General features: G+C 52.1%; 3 non-coding genes and 1 pseudogene across 3 annotated transcripts; 2 read left to right on the plus strand and 2 right to left on the minus strand.

The window, feature by feature from the left end:
• Positions 1 to 22,466, plus strand: part of LOC120381497 — a 265,866-nt pseudogene that overhangs the window by 147,074 nt on the left and 96,326 nt on the right.
• On the minus strand, positions 7,636 to 7,707 carry TRNAC-ACA. Its single transcript has one exon. It is a non-coding gene; the product is annotated as a tRNA-Cys (tRNA).
• Positions 13,914 to 13,987, minus strand: TRNAT-AGU. The gene has a single exon. It is a non-coding gene; the product is annotated as a tRNA-Thr (tRNA).
• Positions 19,109 to 19,181, plus strand: TRNAV-AAC. The gene has a single exon. It is a non-coding gene; the product is annotated as a tRNA-Val (tRNA).

Here is a 22,466-nt window from a genome sequence, read left to right on the forward strand (position 1 = left end):
CCACAGTGGGAGCTGCAGAGCACTCCCCTGCAACACACACCCACCCACCCACACACACACACACACTCCTCCTGGTGTTGGGAGGTGAACAGGAGAAAGGACAAAACAAGCAAGAGACGAAGAGAAAGGAGGGAGGGAGGGATGGAGGAAACAAAAAGGACAAACCCCAATGACCCCATTGATTCTAAGGGACAAAATCCCAGATGTGCAATAAAATTCTGCCTCCTTAAGCTCGTGTTTTCCATGCCTAGAATTCAACTCCCACCAGATGGATCAGACTGAACAGGTTTCAAACCTCCAGGAGGCTCTTACCTTCTAAACAGGGACGGCTGTTTTCTAGTAAAATCACTAAAAGGGAAGGAGAAAACTCGAAAGAGGTTCCTCCTGGCGCTCACGTCCGTGAACCCGAATACTCTCTCAGTCCTCAAAGAGAGACCTGGAGAAGGAGACTTGCTGGAGCAAAGCCGCAGGGGTCTCTGAGGTTTCCCTGGTCCCTCGCCCCTGTCCTGCCTGGCTGATGTCAGCATCTCTCTGTGAGGTCACCACCTCCCCACCACCTTCGACCAATAGGCTGAGGTCCTGCCAAAGGCCTTTGTGATGTCACTGCCACACCCCTCCCTTGCTGTGCTAATGTCCTGCCCTGGCCAGGCACTTTGGAGGTTTGAGCTACTCCCTGTGGATCACCCCACTCAAGGAGCGTTCGTGCTAGGCAGCAAGCCGGCTAGACAGGGAAACATCAGACGCTGCTCCCAATGCTACACTCAGTTTTTCAGAAATTAGTCGACTTCATGGCCAGAAGAGACCATTAGAGCATCTAATCTGACCCCCTGCGTATCACAGGCCTCCTGTAGGACACCATAGCTACTTTTGGGGCAAACGCATTCCAGAAAGGCATCTAGTCTTCATGAAATGACATCAAGAGATGGAGAATCCATCACTTTCCTTGGTAACTTGTTGCTGTGGTGAATCATCCTCACTGTTGAATATTTGTGCCTTTGTTGTAATATGAATTTGTCTCTTTTCACCTTCCAGCCATTGGGTCTTGTTGTGCCTTTCTCTGCTCGATTAAAGAGCCCTTTAATACCCAATCCTTTCTCTCCATTAAGGCACTTCAGCACTTCAATGAAGTCACCTTTCAGTCTTCTTTTGATAAGCTAAATAGGTTGAGCTCTTTCAATAGCTCACTAGAAGGCATTTTTCTCCAGCCCTCAGAACATCTGGTGGCTCTTTGCTGCCCCAGCTCCAATTTCATTGATGCCGTGTCACCTCCTATGACATTATTGACATAATCTGTAACTGTATAGATCACCGTTGCGACCACTGTTCTATATTCGCAGCCAATATTGTAGAAAGGCTGTTGTGTAAGGGGTCTATGGAGCGGTTCTGACTGACTGATTATAATTATGCTATCTCTAACTGTGTATCATTTTTGTAGTTGATGTTATGAATATTGGCTCTATGCTGCCCGTATTTCAAACTTGTGCTCTGCTTCCAGGGAACACCCCAGCCAGACAAGTTGGTGTCAGTTCTGCCTAGCCTGCTTGATGGCCCATTACAGACCATCAGCTCTACAATAGACCCACTGAAAAAAGGCAGATATGCCTTGTGACTCAGCAAGCTATGCAAGGACCTGTCTATGGACAGAACTCTAAGGTTTTTCTATGCCATGTGCTTAGGGAGATGTATTTTCCATGCCCTGGTTCCTCGCTGACCCAGAGAGAACAAAGGAACACGAAAACAAAAACCTTCCCCCACAGATTTGAAAGTATTTTCTTCCCTTATTGGTCCTTTGGGTCATGTGCCAACCAGGTTATCTGAGCTTTTTAACCCTTTACAGGGTATTTTATGCTACCCGTAGCCAGTGGTGAGCTGCAGCCGGTTCGCACCGGATCGCGCGAACCGGTTGTTAAATTCAGAAGCCCCCTTTAGAACCGGTTGTTCCCGGAGGGACAACTAGTTCCAAAAGGGCTTTTAAATTTAAGAAAAGCTGTAGCAGCTCCCTGCCCTTCCCCCAGCCCCAGCTCACCTCACTCCGCCTCCTCTTCAGAAGCTTCTGGCTTCTCCTCCTCCCTCCCAGGCTTCCCGCGAATCAGCTGTTCGCGCGGGAAGCCTGGGAGGGCTGAGAAGAAAGCAGCGGCTTCCTGCAGGTGAGCTTGAGCTGGGGCGGGGAGCGGGGATGCCAGCGGGAGGGGAGGGCTCCAGGCGCTGCGCCGCCCGGTGAGGTCGCGGCCGGACCCTGGGGATGGGTGGCGCGGCTCCTGCCTGCCGGGGTCGGGTCCAGCCGTGGGGCCTCCTGCCTGCCGGGTCGGGTCCAGCGGGGGTGGGGCGGGCTCCTGCCTGCCCGGTCCCGGTCCAGCCAGGGGCGCGTGGCTCCTGCCTGCCGGGTCAGGTCCAGCTGGGGCGCGGCTCCTGCCTGCCCCGGTCGGGTCCAGCCGTGGGGGGGCGGCTCCTGCCTGCCCAGGTCAGGTCCAGCCGGGGCGCGGCTCCTGCCTGCCCGGGTCGGGTCCAGCCGGGGGGGGGGGCGCGCGGCTCCTGCCTGCCCGGGTCCGGGTCCAGCCGGGGGGCGGCTCCTGCCTGCCCGGCCCCGGGTCCGGGTCCAGCGGGGCGGCTCCTGCCTGCCCGGGTCCAGCGGGGCGGCTCCTGCCTGCCTGGCCCCGGGTCCGGGTCCAGCCGGGCGGTGCAGCTCCTGCCTGCCCGGCCCCGGGCTGGCTCCGGGTCCAGGTAGGACGGTAAGGGAACAGGAGGGTGTGTTGGATAGAGGGCAGGGAGTTGTGGGGGAATGGATTAGTGTCAGAGCGGTCAGAGGGCAGGGAACAGGGGATTGAACGGGCAAGCGGGGAGGCAGTCAGAAAGGAGACGGGGTTGATTGGGGCCGTTAGGGGTAGGGATTCCAGGGACAGTCAGGGGACAGAGAGAAGGGGTGGTTGGATGGGGTAGGGGTACCAGGGTGCCATCACGAATCAGAGAAGGGGTTGGATGGGGTGGCAAGGGGCAGTCAGGACAGGGAAGGGGGTGGATAGGGCATGGGTCCTGGGGTGGGGGCTGTCAAGGAACATGGGGGGGGGTTGGATGGGGCAGGAGTCCCGGGGGCATGACCCTCATGGGGTGAGGAGGAGGGAACCAGTTGTTAGCATTTTGGCAGCTCATCACTGCCCGTAGCTATACATTTATGACACCCTGTAAATAGCAATCTGCAGAATCTGATTCTGAGAAAGGGCAGGGTGAAGGGAAGTGGCTTCAGCAGATTTAAGGAGCATGCTCAGTGCACCATAAGTAGCAAATTCCTACACGCAGCAGTTTCTCACACTACACCTGAGGCAGCATGAGGCAGGGGCTCCATCGCTGTCCAGACCCCACCCAAGAGCAGATCCCCAGGGGCTGTGAGACCCTCAGCTTCTGGGACCTGTGTGTGGAGTCTCTCTTCTGCCCACCCAGGGCTGCCCCTGGGATCCCTCTGGCCCCTGGTGCCTGCAGCCTCTGGCCACTGCTCCAGCCCCTTCCTGGCTCCTTCAAGCCCAACCCAGGCTGCAGCTGCCACACTCACCAGGCCAAGGACTTTCTGAGGTGGGAACTAGCCCCATCTCTGCCAAAGCCCCGCCCCCAGGAGCTGCCCTGCCTCTAGGCTGTGCCAGAGCCCCGCCCCCAGGAGCTGCCCCGCCCCTGCTCTGTGCTAGTGCCCCGCCCCTGCTCTGTGCCAGAGCCCCGCCCCCAGGAGCTGCCCGCCCCAGGCTGTGCCAGAGCCCCGCCCCAGGAGCTGCCCCTGCCCCGATCTGTGCCAAAGCCCCGCCCCCAGGAGCTGCCCCGCCCAGTTTGGTTTGTTTTTTTGCCGGGGTGTGTGTGTGTGATCCAGATGGAGTTAGAAGAAGTTGGGCTGCAGAGGCTCAGGGAGATTGAGGGGAACCCCCTGGGTGTCCCAGTGTTGGCCAGGGATTGTACAGCACCTAGCGCAATATGGCATCCCAGAGCTGTAACTAGCTATTTTTGCACTCAAAGCAAGAATATAAAAGTGCCTCCCCCCACTGTGCCACCCAGCCCCCTTGAAACACCTCCCCAGCGCTGCCCAGCCCTGTGGAAACAATGTCCCCAGCACCGCCTGCCCCAAAGAAACAAACCCTCCTTCCCCAGCGCTGCCCCACTGAAACAGGTGTGGGCCAAAAAGGAAGGTTGGGGGGAGGGGGAAGAAATGGCCCCCATAGGGTGACCAGATCACAGCAGTAAAATAGGACCTGCCCCTCCCGCTCGTCCCCATCATCACACCCCTCTTCAACCCCTAGCTCCCGCTGGCCTGCTGCGTTCCTCCTAGTCAGTCCCCACCCACCACTCGCCTCCGTTCACCTCCTCCCTCCCCGGCCAGAAACCCCCATCCCTGCCCCTTGAGCCCCTGCTGGCTCACTGCTCACCTCTGTGCCCACCTGCCACTTGCCAACCCGCTCGCCTCCGACTCGCCCGCCCCCCAGTATAAAGCCTCATTCAAAGACCCAGGGGTCACCATATTACTGCACCCAGCAGTCACTCAGTGCAGTTGTAGATAAATCTCTGCATTATGCATTTTTGTATAACTTGCCTATGACTTTGTATTGAACCTTGGTAATATGTTATAGGGGGCCCCTAAGGTAGTGTAATTAAGGTAATAGAAAAATGTCTTTTTGCTAGAAGTAGAATAAGATCTTCCCCCCACTTTGTAATCAGTTGCCCCGTGGAGTGAATGAGGTGGGACTGAGGAAGGCAGCACCTCCAGACAGCTGCACCCCTTGGAGAGGGGCTGGGAGCCCGACCAAGGCCAATCAGATCTGGCAAGTGGGCTGGCTAGAGAAGAGCCAACACACTGACGGCCTCGGGGGTTAGGAGCAAGCACCTTCCTGTGGGAAGCCCCTCTGTGCAGCACTGGGACAACCCCCAGCCCAGAGAAAAGCAGCAAAAAGGACCAACAGACACTGTCCCAGATTTTGAATCTGAGAGATTTGCCCCTCTCCATCCGCCGACTCGCAGCTGACCTCCTCACCCCCCCCCCGAGTATGGACCCCCCAGGGGTCACTATATTACTGCACACAGCAGTCGATCACTGCAGTACCAAACATTAAAATACTGAAAATGGCGCCCCCCTCCATCCACCGACTCGCCGCTCGCCTCCTCACCCCGCCCCAAGTATCAGTGGCAGCAGGTTTGTAGAAGTTTTGGTGGTGCCCAGACCACTCAGAGCCTGCCCCCCCCCGAACTCTTCCCCACACTTGCCTAAGGCTCTGTAAGGGAGTTTGGGTTGGGGGAGGAGGTCTGGGGTGCAGGCCCTGGATTGGGGCAGGGGATTGGAGTGTAGGATGGTTGAGAGGTTGCGCTCTGGGATGGAGTCAGGTGCAGGCTCTAGAATGGAGTTTGGGTGCTGGATGCAGGCTCCGGGCAGGGGCACAGAGTCAGGGCTCTAGGCACCAGCAAAGCAAGCAGGTGCCTGGAGCAGCCCATTTGCAGGGGCGGCAGCCGGCAGGGATCGAGCCTGGGAGCGGAGAACCAACAGGGAGCCCTGGGAGCTGTAGTTCCTTGGTTAGCTCCCTGCCTATAGAGCCAGCCCTGTAGCAGGGAAAGAACCAAATTTCCCAGCATTCCCTTGGCTGCTATCACCTGGAAAGGGAGGGGGAGGGAGTATGGTAGCCGAAACCTCATGCTGCACCTCGCTGTGAATGGAGAGGGGGGTGGCACTGTGAATGGGGAACAAATGTGCCCAAGGAGTAGGCGGCTTTGGCCCAGAAGCAGCAAAATTCATCAAACATAGAACTGGTTCTGACTTATTTCCTTGGTCTTAAAAGAGAACAACAAGGACCTGAGTCTCCTCCCTGTCAATAACCCCCTGCTCAGCCAATCAGGGTAGAGACTGAGGATGGGAGGCTGAGGGTTCTCACCAGAGAGCCCAAAGGATGGCCCAGGTCACTGGTGGGGATCACTGCCCGAGCACTATTTCAGCCCCACATTTTGAGCACTCTCCCGCAACACACACCCCTCTCCTGGTGTTGAGAGGGGAACAGGAGAAAGGACAAAAGGTGAAACAAAAAGGACAAACCCCAATGTCCCCAGTAATTCTAAGGGACAAAATCCCAGGTGCAGAATAAAATTCTGCCTCCTTAAGCTCATGTTTTCCATGCCTAGAATTCAACTGTCACCACATGGATCAGACTGAACAGGTTTCAAACCTCCAGGAGGCTCTTACCTTCTAAACAGGGACAGCTGTTTTCTAGTAAAATCACTGAAAGGGAAAGAGAAAACTCGAAAGAGGTTCCTCCTGGCGCTCACGTCCGTGAACCTGAATACTCCCTCAGTCCTCAAAGAGAGACATGGAGAAGGAGACTTGCTGCAAAGCCACAGGGTCTCTGAGGTTTCCCTGGCCCCTCGCCCCTGTCCTGCCTGGCTGATGTCAGCATCTCTCTGTGAGGTCACCACCTCCCCACCACCTTGGACCAATAGGCTGAGGTCCTGCCAAAGGCCTTTGTGATGTCACTGACGCACCCCTCCCTTGCTGGGCTAATGTCCTGCCTCTGGCCAGGCAATTTGCAGGTTTGAGCTGCTACCTGGGGATCACCCCACTCAAGGAGCGTTCGTTCTAGGCAGCAAGCCGGCTAGACAGGGAAACTTCAGACGCTGCTCCCAATGCTACACTCAGTTTTTCAGAAATTAGTCGACTCTATGGCCAGAAGAGACCATTAGAGCATCTAATCTGACCCCCTGCATATCACAGGCCTCCTGTAGGACACAAGAGCTACTTTTGAGGCAAACACATTCCAGAAAGGCATCTAGTCTTCATGAAATGACATCAGGAGATGGAGAATCCACCACTTTCCTTGGTAGCTTGTTCCTGTGGTGAATCATCCTCGCTGTTGAATTTTTGTGCCTTAGTTGTAATATGAATTTGTCTCTTTTCACCTTCCAGCCATTGGCTCTTGTTAGGCCTTTCTCTGCTCGATTCAAGAGCCCTTTAATACCCAATCTTATCTCTCCATTAAGGCACTTCAACACTTCAGTGAAGTCACCTTTCAATCTTCTTTTGATAATCTAAACAGGTTGAGCTCTTTCAATAGCTCCCTAGAAGGTATTTTTTCCAGTTCTCAGAACATTAGGTGGCTCTTTGCTGCCCCAGCTCCAATTTCACAACATCTTTTTCAAATGAGGACACCAAAACTGGAGGCAGTATTCCAGTATCAGTCTCACTGATGCCGTGTCACCTCCTGTGACGTTATTGACATAATCTGTAACTGTATAGCTCACCGTTGCGACCACTGTTCTATATTTGCAGCCAATATTACAGAGAAGTGGTCGTGTAAGGGGTCTATGGAGAGGTTCTGATTGGCTGATTATAATGATGCTATCTCTAGATGTGTATCGTTTTTTTGTAGTTGACATTATGAATATTAGCTCTATGCTGCCTGTATTTCAAACTTGTGCTCTGCTTCAGGGAATGATACCTTTGTTTAATTGATGAAAACATAAACTAAACACTTAGAGGATTGGAACTGATTTCAGCAGATGGACAGCTTTGCTAGGTTTTTATGCATTTGGACAGCAAAACGTTGAGTGTTCACATTCATTTCAAGCATCCTCATATGGTGGAGCTCCTGAACATAATGGAGAATGGAAATGTTTTTCTTTTCTTTAAGAGGGCACCTGGGTTTGAACAAAGGACCACTTGATCTGTAATCAAACACTCTACCACTGAGCTATACCCCCATTACAACAGGAGTATGGAATCGTGATCTCCAGGACTTTGAAGGACAGATCCTGCTTCATCGAGCTCCTTTGCCATTCCCAGACCACAGGTGGTTTTAAAAATGGGGTTTGATTAAACTTCTTAAATGTGGTAAACACCACAGCTTGCACACCCACCGATATAGCTTCTCCCCATGACAGAGCTGCCACCTCCTGGGGAAGTGGATTGACTACACCAACAGGAAAACTCTCCCCCCTCAGCATGGAGCAGTGGTTCTCAAGCTGTGGGTCAGGACCACAAAGTGGGTTGTGATCCTGTTTTAATGGGGTCACCAGGGCTGGCATTAGACTTGTTGGGTCCTGGGGCTGAAGCCAAAAGTCTGAGCCCCCCAACCCAGGGCTGAATCCCTCAGGCTTTGGTTTTGCCCTCCCCCCACTGGGGCTCAGTCTTTGGCACCCCCCCTGCCCCCCCGAGTGGAGGGGCTTGGTCTCTCTTTCCAGGGCTATGTATTAAGTTATTTTGGCAGAAGGAGGTTGCAGTGAAAGGACGTTTGAGAAACCCTGGCACAGAGCATCTCCATTACTGAGCTGCAGCAGCATAGACTCACTGTTTGAAATATTGACCTGGCCTTAGTCTCTGAATATGTCTAGGCTTGGCTCCCTATGGCACCGTGGGTGATCAGACCCTGGAAGTACAGCCATGGAGACACCACACACCAGCCTTGCCTAGCTGGCAAGGATCAAACCTTTACAGAAAGACACCCATGGTTTTCTAGTTCAGCTCCCTAAGGCTCAGCCACAACCACTTAACACAGGGGCCTTTCTACACTCTGGTTCTCTTCTCACTGAAGGGTCATTACAAATTGTTTGCTCAGACCAGCTTCCCCAGCACACTCACTGCTATGCAGCTCTGTACGTGTGGCCATGGCTGAACAGCAAGAATTCCTGCCCATTTCCCTACTGGCTGGAGCATGATGAGGGTGTGTTTGTGGTTAATGATGTTGCTGTAGATTGTTCATTCCCTGCCCTGGAAATTCAGACAGTCCCTTTTCCCGTTGTATTGCCAGCACCTCTGTGAGTCCAATAACAGAGGCAGGTTTTCTCTGGGCATTGAGATTTTTGAAAGCATTGGTGGCTCCTTTCTTTCCTCACCCTGGAGTAAACTCAGCTTTTTATTCCATCCTTGATGACTCATGGAATAACAGCAGTAGCATGAAGAGGAGAGTGAATATCTCACTGCCAGGGGGAAGGTGGACGCATTCCTCTGTCTGACCATTGCCATTGCAGGAGAGAAGGTTTCAGTGGAATCAGATGCCCTGGCTCAGACAATAGACACTGGGAGGTTTTGCTGTTCATGGATCTGTGCAAAGGAAATTGTGTGTCTGTGTGAAAATGAGGAGGGATATGAAATGCCCACGTGGTGGTGCCTAAGGCAAAAGGGAACCCTAGAGGATTAGAATAGGATAAGTTCTCAAGCAACATGTTTCTTACTTTGCCCATCTGTTAGTTTTGATGATTATCGATGGAAAGATTTTGCCATTGGGTTGTGTTTTACACAGAAATTGACATTTACCAACAAATACGTAATTCTTCCAAGTCTGCTGGTGGTGAGTTTAGAGGACACACTCACTCCTCCCACCCCCATGCCAGGCCTGTGCTCTCCAGAATGTCAACTTCCCACAGAGCTGGGATCCTTCCCTCATCTCCCCCCAGGACCACTGCCCCACCCCCACTTCTGGGGTCCCCTTCCAACACTGTCCAATTCCCCTGCTGGCAGGATCCCTTCCCATTCCTTTCATTTCCTGCCTCCCCTCTGAGCAAAAGCTCTGTATTGTTCCCACACTGGGAATTGAACCCAGGCCGCCTGGGTGAAAAACCAGGAATCCAAATCATGAGAGAGATAAAGCCTAGCAAATGTCTCTCCTTTTATCATGTCCTTTCTTCCCTCATGGCTTTGCCCCCCGCCCCTTCAGAGTCAGGTGAGCATCACTGCGTCTCTCCAAGCAAGTCTGAGCACTTCCTGGGGTGTCCTCATGCAGGTGAGTCATTGCATTGTAGCTCCTTGCTGGACAATGGCTGTCGATGGGTTGTTTGACACCCTGTCCGGGTGTTGGTTATTTTCCTTGCTGTTGCCACTAGGGAGCTAATATTTGGCTGACTCCCCCACCTTGCAGCACAGTGACAACCACACTGCACAATTCTCATGACTTCATATGCATGAGTGGTCTACATCTATGGGTAGAGAAGTGACTTTCAGCCGATCATATCCTTTCCCTGATACCTTACAAGTCATGCTCTATATGTAAGATCACGATGATTATGGGGGTTACAGCCGCTCCCCGCAAGGTATAGAATGTCACACTGAGATTCTATTTTCCTTTGTTCTGTAACAGCATTACAGAGATCCAATGACTGACCAATGGCATTTCCAAGTGCTAAAATAGCAAGCCATGTCGGTCTCTCATTGGCCATCAGCGACTGAAGATGTGGTTTAATGAGCCGGAGCTTCAAGACGAGGGTGGCTCTGTGCACTGCCTTCCGTTGCGCTGCTGGGCCCCAAGTCCCTGGTGGCCAATGTGTGACGCTGGGAGAAGAGAGTGGGGTGGCAAGTGGCGGCAGGACTTTTGCCACCAGGGTCTAGCTGCCCAACTTCCTCCTGGTATTGCTGGCTCCCCATTGCCTTCGGGTAACCCAGGAACTAAGGCAGGAATAGGGCGAGGAAGCAAGTAAAGCCGAGCAAGGAAGGCAAAAGTGAATCTTGTCTGCATGGGCCGCTCGCAATGACGTCCTTTTTCTGTGCCACAGCTGACAACAACATCCCAGACAGAAAAGCAGGAGCCAAAAAGAAACTGAGCAGCTGCTGAAGTAGCTCAGTTGGGAGCATGCTAGACTAACACGCTCGTCTATCCCCCTTTGTGCACGGGTGGGATGTTTTCTGAAAGTGCAGCAGTTCCTTTAACTGCCACGAGTCCCTCATTTCAGGCTATGCATCAGGAAAAGGCAGCATGGGCTTCTGCACCGAGTTGGCCCACCTGACCTTTCATTCTTCTCTTGCTCTTTGTCAGCAAGGGGAAGAAAAAGAAGCTCTCCCTCAAGCTGGAGTCACAAGGGCGACGTAAGGACGACTTCCTGAGCGCCGGCTCCAGTGCTCTGCTCTGCCAGCTGACCTATTGAAGGGCTGTCACCACTTTCTCCAGGTTTGTCCATCGGTCTGTGCCAGGATGAGCAAGAACCAAGCAGATGGTGTTTCTGTAGTGTAGTGGTTATTGCATTTGCCTAACATGCAAAATGTCCCTGGTTCAAAACCAGGCAGAAATATGCTGGCTTCCTTTTCCCAGATCCCCTTGCTGTTCAGGAAGGCCTCCTCCTTCTCCTAGTGGCCTGTCCGTGGGATAACTCCAACCCCCGCATGACAGAGGGTGCTGACAGCAGTGGAGAAAGCACCTTGGCATCAGTCTGGAGAACCTAGAGGAGTGCGGCGTGTCACCTTTTGGAGGCTTGTGGCTTGGCCTCCTCTGCTGTTGGAGGTTGGCCGGTGGAGGCCGGCTCTTCCTGCTGGCCTCCTCTGCGTGACTTGCCAAAGGAGGAAGTGAGGCAGGAATGGGGCAAAAGAGGAAAGTCGAGCTGAGAAAGGCAGGGCAGAAAGTAAGCACATCATTGCGGCTAAATGGGGTTAGTAGAGCATCACCATTCGTTCTGCAAAGCCGGGGGAGGTGCTGTTGGCTGCTGGGAGGCAGAATCCTGTGCCTGCCTGTTGGCTTCCCAGGGATGGCTCCTTGCAGCCCAGGAGAAGCGGGGTACTGGGGGGAAGGAAAAGCAGCAATGGCGAGGTTGAGTGGGCTCCTTTGTGGCCCAGATGGTGGGCTGTGGTGGGGCGTTGGGAGTTGCCTGTAAGCCATAGGTGGACTTGGTGCAGTGAAAACCGCTGCTCCATTCTGGCTGACCTGGGGGCGCCATTGATGACATGGGAGTGGGGGCAGGGCGCTGGCTGTGAGCAAATGGGATCCAGGAAGCCCCAGCCTGCCCCTCCAGGGGCCCAGTCTTCTTCTTCTCTCCTGCCATGGGGAGCCCGGCCTTAAGCCTGCCCAGCATGTGCTGCAGCTCGAGCATTAAGCCTTCCTGCGTGGCCTGTGCTGGAGCTGACCCTGGACCCCGTGGGGCACTGTTGGGGGAAATCCCGACTGCAAATAATTCTGGCCACAAGATCAACCCATTGGGTCGAATGGGGCAAGCTGGAGGCCTGGTGCCTTAGTCCGTGGGGCCAGCAGGTCAAGCCATTTTCCTGCATGTGGGGGGGGAGGCAGCCGCTGTGGTTTGCCCTTCCTGCTCCCTGTGCTGCTGCACCCTAAAATCCCTGTCGGCCGGCAAGATGGGCTGGGAGCCTGCAGAGAGGAGGCAAAGGGGTGGCCCGAGCCCCCTCGGCCCCTGCCCCCGGCAGCCCACAGGGACCTGATGCCTCCCCAAGTGACACACGGAGATGTGCCAGCAGCGCTAAGGCAGCTCCCTGCCCACTCTGCCCCCTCCCTCCCTGCCACATTGCTCCTGGAAGTGGCCGGCATATCCCTGCAGCCCTGAGTGCAAACGCCACAGCTGACCCGCCCCCGTATCCCACTGCCTAGGAGCCACTGCCGGAGGGGAGTGTGTGCCAGTCACTTTGGGAGCTGTTCTGCCCGAGTAAGCACCTCCACCCCCGACCACCTCCTGCCCCTACCCTGCCCCAGCACAGAGGCTCTCTGTGTCTTGAACAAGCACTTTCAAGGATTGGCCAAGAACTTCTGCTCTGTTTCTGTGAAAGAGACACAAAAAAGGGAGCCCAACGGACAAGTTTAGTTCGCAAGCACAAACTGACAGGGCCAAGCCTGGATCTCTCAGTTACGCAGAAGGCTCTTCAGCCAGCTCTCCCCAAAGGCCAGTCTCTAGAGGCTTTTGTGACATGATGTACTTCAAAATAGCTCCTGTAGCTCACATAGTCATCATTCATATATGGCTGTGATATGTCCTACAAACCATTCCATGTAAGTTATCATATGAAAAGTCATGATCTGCTGAAATCGGTTATTCTGTCCAAATATGTATAGCATGAGGGTGTGTGAAGTTATGCATTTTGCTGTATGGTTGTTACTGAAATAGGCTATAATTTTGCTAGCGACCCCTGCTGAGGAGGGTGTTCAACAGCCATGAATCAGCAGAGGAATTGTAATTAAGGGATTTCCAGTTCAGTGACAGATGCCCAAACACAACACTGTGGGGACTGCTCAAGTCTATGACTCAGTTGCACAAGACCACACCAGGAAGATTCCCCAACCTAGTGACTCAGCAGAGCCCACCCGGACACGTCTGGGCAAGTGTCTTCTAGACACTTGAACTAAGGATATAAAATAGGAGACTGTGGCATCATGTTTTTGCCTTTTTCCTTCCACATCCTGGAAGCAGCAGGAATCCTGAGAAAATGAAGGTCATCTGAGGACAATAATCCAGGTTTTAGGGGGAATTCTATGTATTAAGGAGGGTAACATCCAGTAGGATGAGAAAATTGCTTGACCTAACAACTGCCTAGTGTAATAAGGTGTAAAGTTTAGATTTTGCTGTGGTTGTACAGTGCTTAGTGCTCTGCGTTCTGGCCTCAAGAGCCATGGATGCATGTTGAGTTACGATGACCTTTTCCTTGTCTCCACATTTCTTATGTGCCTCCTTCTGACACTTGAAACCAGTTGTTTTTCTAACTTTTGCAAGCATTTGCATTGCAAGGCAGAGGCAGTCTTCTCTGTTTCCGCAAAAGATTCACCAAAAGGTGGGAAGAGCAGACACATTTGTTAAGGCACTACTGGGAGCTGCATCCCTAACTCCACTTTACCTGGCAGGTGAGTCACCCAGCTTAGCCACGGTGCGACTCTCTGGGACTTTTCTCCCAACCGCTCCATTTTTCATCAATGACAATCAAAAGGAAGGTGACATGACATCTGTGTGTGAACATCTCCAGGGAATCACAAGGATGTGTGGCGCAGGCTCTCGTGTTGCAGCAATTGCAGTCGAAGCAACCGCCATGCCAATGTCAGTCATAGCAGCGTTTTCATCAACTCCAGGTTTGTGATTTGATTGTTTCCAATGCTTCTCTCCAAAGAAGCCTTTTCCTTAGCAAGCAATGGCTTGGATACCAAGGGAGGCCTCTTCTGTTTCCTAGGAAGACACAGGAAAATGTGAGCAGAGGAGACAAAAGCCATACACCAAGGCACCACCGGGAGTTGAACCCAGGATCTCCTGTTTACTAGACAGGTGCTTTAGCCAGCTAAGCCATGGTGCCTGCCTGAAGAAAGTATTTGCAACTGTTTCATTTCATGGTTCAAGTCAACACCCGCAAATTCTAAAGTACAGACATTCCCCATTTCCCTCAAGACTTGCAGAGTCTGGCTCTCTGTGCACAGAAAGCCACAGCTGAATAGACAGAGGGCTTCTAACATGTGCCTCTCCCACCAGTCACTGTGATCATATAATGGTTACTGATCTGTGTTTCAGTCGCAGCAACCTCGGCTCAGTTCTGAGTCATGGTAACCTTTCCTTCAGCTCCAGACTTCTCATTTGCCACTTTCCATGTGTGGTGGGCTGTCTGCCCCAAACAAGCAGGAGAAAGATTAAGGCAGCCTGGAAGAGGCTGTGCAGAACCCAGCCTATCAAGAAAGGGCTTATTGGGAGAGCCAATCAGGAGAAGGCTTGCTGGAGCAGCCCATATATAAAGAGCTGCTCAGCACAGCAAGAGTTAGTAATTCCTTGGAGTTTGAGGAGGGAGGATTGGCTGCTGTGAAGGAAGGAGCCGGGAGGGCACCATGATCAGAGTAGTGCTGGGGTAACGGGTGCATGAGTGACCTCCTGGCTGACTACTGCCAGACTAAGGCCCTGATACAAAGGTGGAGGAAGGTTCTAGGTCTGTTGGGAAATGGTCCAGGGAAACAGATGGCAGGGTTGGAGGTTCACACCTTTTGCCTCAGTAGCCACTGGCACAGGTGGCTACACCCTGGACTGCAGCCGGCCACTGAGGCAAGTGTCTGGGTAGAGGACATCCCCCCCCCCCCCCAGCAGGGGGGAGAGAACTGAGTGGGGCACAGCCAGAGGGCTGTGTCCATAAGAGGACACTGAAGTCCTGAGAGCAACAAGGGTCCTAATGATAGAACCGATGGTGGCCAGATGCTACTAGATGAAGGCGCACCGGTGAACCAGAGCTAATTGCTAGGATGGTCAGCAGGAGGTGCTGCAGTGAGGCATGCCCCATGGCACCAAGACTTAGCCGCAAGGAAGGCTCTCTCTGTCTTAAACAAGCACTTAGAAGGATTCTGCTGACAGATCTTTTCTTTTTCTGAAAAGAGCTACAAAAAAAGGAGCCAACAGACACACTAGGTTCGGCAAGGAAGAACTGTCGGGCCAAGCCAGGCTCTCCTGGTTAGTAGGAAGGTTCTTCAGCCAGCTCTTCACAAAGATCACTGTCTAGAGACCTTTTAATAGCCACTGCAGATGTTCACCACAAAAGAGATGCCAAAATGGAGTTCTCCACTGCCTGCAGCCATCATGCTACCAGGAGTTCTGTGCACAGAGAGGCCCCTGCTGGTGGGAAAGGCTTTGGTAGAGACTCTTCTGACACCAGCCGTTCTCATATAGTGTTTAGCGCTCTGTGGTGTGGCTTCAGCATCCACAGATGCCAGTTGAATTGGGGGGCATTTTTCCTGTCTCCACATTTGTCTAATGGCTCCTTTCAACACTTGTCACCAAAAAGACCTGTTTCTTTTGCAAGCGATGTACAGCTAGGCAAAGGCAGTCTTCTCCATTTCCTCAAAAGATCACCAAGCTGTGGGGAGAGGAGACACATTCAGTCAAGCTGGATGCTGAATCTCCTCTTTATTCAGCAGGTGTCTGTGAAGGACACAAATCTACACCGTGTAGAGGTCAAGAATAGGAGTTTATTACACACAGTGCTGGCGGAGTGGGCTTATTAGGCTCAGAGACTCTGTTAATTAATTAATTATAATAGAATATATAGATTTTCCATGGGTGGGGGAAAGTGACGGGGTAGGCAGTTCCACACCCCAGGACAGGTTTTGCAGCAAGACAAGATAGCACATTAGCCAATGATTAACAGATTAGATAATGTCTCCACCCATGGTCTCAAGTTAGCAAGTTAACATTTCATTAATACTTTGATAAAATGTTATTAGTATAAAATATATATGTTGAATTCTGATTTGGGATCCATAGGAATGGAGCAACTCCTTTGATTGTCCAACAGGTACATTCCTAGGGGTTAAAGCAAAGAAAGAGTGAAAGTATATGGCAATAAAGATTGTTTTCTGTGTGTCTTAAGCAGGGGCGGCTCTAGACCCCAGCGCGCCAAGCAGGCGCGTGGGGCGGCCCTTTCCCGGGGGGGCGGCATGTGGCTCCGGTTGAGCTCCCGCAGGCATGACTTCGGCGGGTCCCCTCATCCCACGGCTCGGTTGAGCTCCGCAGTCATGCCTGCGGCAGATCCGCTCGTCCGGGCTCCGGTGGATCTGCCGCTGGCATGCCGGCGAGCTCAACCGAGCTGCGAAGAGGGGACCCGCCGCGGGACCGGGGAAGGGCGGCGCAGTGCACCCCGCTGCTTGGGGCAGCCTGATTTCTAGAGCCGCCCCTGGTCTTAAGGCAGGCATTGGTCCCGTGGAAGGGAGGTGGAAGGATGCCATATCTTATACTGACGTGCCAACTTTTCATAAACTCAAGGTTGGATCTGTGGGAAGAATGTCTCCCTAGAGAAGAAACAAACACAATAGGAATAGGGATTCTTTGTTCAGTCTGCAATTCTGAATAAGACACAATCATTTAGTTCTTAGCTCCAACACCTGGCAATTTGCTGACCGGGCCTATCTTAGCAAGCAAGGCTTTCTGTTTACCCCAGCTTTCTCTTAGCTGATCACGATTTCCTAGGCCTCTGGTCCTTGACCATACTCTGGACTTTGGGTCTGGAAAAGAGCTGGCACAATCCATAGACCAGGTTGTTATATAAAATGCACATGCATTTGAACCCTTCACATACAGTAATGGCAAAGTTCTTGGTTCAGGCTTGTAACAGTGATGGAATAAACTGCAGGTTCAAATCAAGTCTCTGGAGTCTATTCAAAGCTAGGATGGGTCATTCAGTCCTTTGTACAGAGCTTCAGTTTGTAGCAAAGTCCCTCCAGAGGTATGAAGCAGGATTGAAGACAAGATGGAGACGAGGCATCAGCCTTTTATAGTCTCTTGCCATATGGTCTTTGCTTTCTTTGTCCCAAGGACACTCTGTCCAGCACGTGGCACAGAAAAACCTTAGAGTTCTCTCCATAGGCAGGTCCCTGCTACCTTGCTGAGTCACAAGGCGTATCTGCCTTCTCTCAATGGGGCGAATGTATAGCTGATGGCCCTTAATGGGCCATCAAGCAGGCTAGACAGAACTGACACCGGAAGCAGAGCACAAGATTGAAATACGGGCAGCATAGAGCCAATATTCATAACGTGAACTACAAAAATGATACGTATCTAGAGATAGCATCATTATAATCAACCAATCAGAACCTCTCCCCTTGCACGACACCTTTCTACAATATTGGCTGCAAATATAGAACAGTGGTCACAACGGTGATCTGTACAGTTACAGATTATGTCAATAATGTCACAGGAGGTGACATGGCATCAGTGAGACTGATACTGGAATACTGCCTTCAGCTTTGGTGTCCTCATTTGAAAAAGATGTTGTGAAATTGGAGCTGGGGCAGAAAGAGCCACCAAATGTTGTGAGGTCTGGAGGAAAATGCCTTCTAGTGAGCTATTGAAAGAGCTCAACCTGTTTAGCTGATCAAAAGAAGATTGAAAGGTGACTTCACTGAAGTGTTGAAGTGCCTTAATGGAGAGAAAAGATTGGGTATTAAAGGGCTCTTGAATCTAGCAGAGAAAGGAATAACAAGACCCAATGGCTGGAAGGTGAAAAGAGACAAATTCATATTACAACTAAGGCACAAATATTCAGCACCGAGGATGATTCACCACAGGAACAAGTTACCAAGGAAAGTGATGGATTCTCCATCTCTTGATGTCATTTCATGAAGACTAGATGCCTTTCTGGAATGTGTTTGCCCCAGAAATAGCTATGGTGTCCTACAGGAGGCCTGTGATATGCAGGGGGTCAGATTAGATGCTCTAATGGTCTCTTCTGGCCATAAAGTCGACTAATTTCTGAAAAACTGAGTGTAGCTTTGGGAGCAGCATCTGATGTTTCCCTGTCTAGCCGGCTTGCTGCCTAGAACGAACGCTCCTTGAGTGGGGTGATGCACAGGGAGTAGCTCAAACCTCCAAAGTGCCTGGCCAGGGGCAGGACATTAGCACAGCAAGGGAGGGGTGTGGCAGTGACATCACAAAGGCCTTTTGCAGGACCTCAGCCTATTGGTCCAAGGTGGTGGGAGGTGGTGACCTCACAGAGAGATGCTGACATCAGCCAGGCAGGACAGGGGCGAGGGCCAGGAAACCTCAGAGACCCCTGTGGCTTTGCTTCAGCAAGTCTCCTTCTCCAGGTCTCTCTTTGAGGACTGAGAGAGTATTCGGGTTCACGGACGTGAGCGCCAGGAGGAACCTCTTTCGAGTTTTCTCCTTCCCTTGTAGTGATTTTACTGGAAAACAGCCATCCCTGTTTAGAAGGTAAGAGCCTCCTGGAGGTGTGAAACCTGTTCAGTCTGATCCATCTGTTGAGAGTTGAATTCTAGGCATGGAAAACATGAGCTTAAGGAGGCAGAATTTTATTGCACACCTGGATTTTGTCCCTTAGAATCACTGGGGACATTGGGGTTTGTCCTTTTTGTTTCACCTCTTGCTCCATCCACTGTCTGATCCCTCTTTTCTCTTCGTCTCTTCCTTCCTTTGTCCTTTCTCCTGTTCCCCTCCCAACACCAGGTTTTTTTCTCCTGCTGATAACAGCTCACGTTAACTGATCACTCTTGTTATAGTGTGTATGGCAACACCCATTTTTTTCATGTTCTCTGTGTGTATATATATCTTCCTACTGTATTTTTAACTGCATGCATCCGATGAAGTGGGTTTTAGCCCACAAAAGCTTATGCTCAAATACATTTGTTAGTCTTTATGGTGCCACATGTTCTCCTTGTTCTTTTTGCAGATAAATTAATGGAGGTTAAGTGCATTAATGGCTATTAGCCAGGATGGGTAAGGAATGGTGTCCCTAGCCTCTGTTTGTCAGAGGGTAGAGATGGATGGCAGGAGAGAGATCACTTGATCATTACCTGTTAGGTTCAGTCCCTCTGGGGTACCTGGCATTGGCCACTATTGGCAGATAGGATATGGGGATGGATGGACCTTTGGTCTGACCCAGTATGGCCGTTCTTATATTCTTATGAAGGGAGGGGCAGAACCCTGCAACAGAGTTTCTGTAGTGTAGTGGTTATCACGTTTGCCTAACACGCAAAAGGTCCCTGGTTCAAAACCAGGCAGAAACATGAGGGCTTAATTTTTCCCAGCTCCTAGTGGCCTGTCCCTGCTGTTGTAGGAGCAGCAGTGATTTCTATGCTCAATAGGTCTGTTATACTTCCCCCATTCCCATTTTTGTCTCCTCTCCCTCTCTGAATGCCTGTGAAGTGACTTTCCCCCTCCCCCTCCCGCTCCCTCCTGCAATGCTTGTGGGATGAAGGGGCTGGTTGAACAGCTGAAAGAGCAGAAGAGCTCCTAGATAGAGAAGGTGTCTGGGACTCTCATTAGGCAGCACTCACACACCCAGAGCAGGGACACTGCATGGACACTGCCCAAGGTGGAGTGTGACCCACCAGATGCAGCCAAGTCATCTCCAGTCGCAGGCCATGAGGAGCAGGTCCTTAAAAGGGGAAGGGGCCCTGTGCTCAGGAGTCACTCACAAGCTTGTACCTCCAGTGAATGCCCTTCGCCCCGACCGCCTGGCCAGTGGTTCGCTGCATTGCAGTTCATTCTGCCTCGGGAAGACTTACCTTCATCGCACTGTCCATCGCAGCGCTGTGGGACACTTACTTGGCAGAATCCTGTGCCTGCCTCTTGGCTTCCCAGGGATGGCTACTTGCAGCCCAGGAGAAGAAGGATGGTTCTGGTGAAAGAAAGACAAGCAAAGCACTGGGAGGAAATTTGGGTGTGGGCTCTGCGCTGGGGGTGGGGGTGGGGTGCAGGAGGGGTGGTGCAGCTCCCAAAGTGACCGGTACACACAACCCTCCGGCAGCAGCTCCTAGATGAGTTGGGCCAGGGGATCTCCATGTGCTGCTGTCTGCAGGCGCTGCCCCCAGAGCTGCCATTGGCTACAGTTCCTGGCCAATGGGAGCTGCAGAGTTGGTGCTCGAGGCAGGGGCAGCACGTGGAGACACTCCCCCCACCTCAGGGGATGCTGGGACATGCCAGCCACTTCTGGGAGCGGCACGGTGGGACAGATGTAGAGTGGGCATGGAGCCACCTTAGTGCTGCTGGCACATCTCTGCACACCCGTTGGGGGAGGGGAGCAGAGGCCTCCATGTGCTGCCTGGGGTAGGGGCAGTGCATAGAGCTGCCTCCCCTCCCGGGTCTATTCCAGGAGTGGGTGGGTGGGGTCTTTTGGCCTGCAAGGTGCAGCAGGTCAGACTAGATGATCACACTGGTCCATTCTGATCTTAAAGGCTCTGAGTCTAAAAGGGAGAGGGAAGTAAAGGAAATTAAAAAAATAAAATAAACCAAGCACTGTAATACCAGGATGACTCCAACTGCTCATTATATAGTCCCAACACTTTCTTCCTCCACTGGGTGTTTAATGACCTGTTGGGATTTGGGACACTGATTCTCTCATTCCATTGATAAACTGATACAACATAACTGAAATTAAACCAATTCCTAGTGGAGGAATCATCACATCAGCTAGGAATCAAACCCAGGTCAACTGCGTGGAAGGCAGCTATGCTCACCACTATACCACCAATGCATCTGGTGAAAGTCTTTGATTTTTCACACTTGGTGATTGGTCACCTTACTTCTCAGCATGAGGCAAATGTCTCTGTGGTCTCTGCCATTCATCGTGGGGAGTTTCCCCACTGATAACAGTTCTTGCTGGGTTGGGGAGGGGAGAGAGAAGAGGCGTTTATTTTGTTTCATTCCTCTCCATTTTCTTTTCCTCCCCGTCCCTTACAGGGTCCTCCCTTCCATTTCAGTCTGTGCAGTGACACCCTCCCTGCACCCAGGACTCTCGAGCCTCTGGAGCAGCACGATCCCATGAGATCCTCAGTGACCAAGGGTCTTTTCCAACTTCCAGGAGACCCAGCTTGAGTCTAAAGGAAGCTCTGTTCCTTCCTGGGGATCCTCTCTCCCTTCCTGGAGATCAGGATCATGAAGCCTCTGCCTTGCCTCCTGGGTCTGAATTAATGTCCCATTTCCCACTATCTGCTCGAAAGAAACAAATGTTTCTAACCCAGGTGAGCGGCGTTAATTCAGCTGGAATCCTTCACTCACATTCCTTAGGAGATACAGACTCTCTGTGACAGAGACTGACTGGGGTTCATCTCTGCATGTCCCCAATGGGGAAGGAAAGACACTGAGGGCGAAGGAAGAAGATGGACAGAAGGAGTCAAATGGGGCTAGACCAGAATAGGACATTTTCTGCCTGTTAAAATGTACTAGACTCTAATTGCTTAAAACAAAACAAAAACCCACCAGCTTCTGTTTGAACCATAAGCTTTTCACAGAGCAGCCAAAGTGGTGAAGCACAGACACACATAACCACCTACAGCCCAAGTTTGTCTAAGAAGCACCTATAGTGGCTCATGCAGGGGGAAATACAGCTCTGGGTGTGAGTTCAGGCCTCACCCAGAGCGTTGGTTTTCATTCGCCACGGAGCTTCCCCTACTTGCTTTGCCTAAATCACATGGAAAGTGCCATAGGAGGGTGATGAGAGTAAATTCTAAACTCTGAAATGTGGAGGTTGGCCCAGAGATTGGAATAAGGGGTTTGAAGAGAAAAAGCTCTAAGAGTATAAAACCAGACAGTCTCCAGGGGCAGGTACGGTACAACGCCTCAACAGGGAGCCATTTGGGGGGGTTCACTCCCTCTGTTAAATGTCCTGAGAGGTATTTGAAGGTGAAGATAACGCCATGGCTATCAGGTGACTGGCATGTCCTGGGTTAAAGAAAGGGACCTGGGTTAATAGTCTGAAGATTTGCGTTACCCTCACTGTCTGACCCCCCTTCAGTGCGGAGCAGGTGTACGTTGCTGTGTGGAACGCACAGACTCCTGGAGAGCAGGGGCAGCTGTTTCCATGGCAGAGAGCCTGGCACTTAGGAGACTTTCTACACTTGCTGTTTTGAAGCAATTCAATAAAATAACGGTGGAGCTACAATGTCTGGTCCAAAATTTCAGCCACCCTGGTGCAAAAACGCTATTTTAGGATCTAAATCGGAGGCTCCCGGCACTAGGACACCTGACCAGAGAGCTCAGTGGGGTGTAACAGCTGCTGACTCTGAGGGTCCCAGGCTAAATCCATTTGCAGGGGGACGTGTTTTGATTTATTTGATGGATAATGAGCACCAGCTACCAGGGGAGAAGCCCTGAGAGTCGCTGCCACTCCAGCTGCTGCTAGGGCAGGGGGGAGCCCCAGGGGGTCAGCTGCTGCTCTGGCCACCCCAGAAGTGCTGCCAGAGGCCACCAAGCTGTGGCTGCTCCTGCTGCCCTCGGGACCACTGGTCAAGTGGTCCCCAGGCCAGCCGCATTGGCCGCTGCTTGGGCGGTCCCTGGAGCCAGTTGATTGA

This window comes from Mauremys reevesii, linkage group 14 (assembly GCF_016161935.1).
Source record: "Mauremys reevesii isolate NIE-2019 linkage group 14, ASM1616193v1, whole genome shotgun sequence".
Classification (NCBI taxonomy): Eukaryota; Metazoa; Chordata; order Testudines; family Geoemydidae; genus Mauremys; species Mauremys reevesii.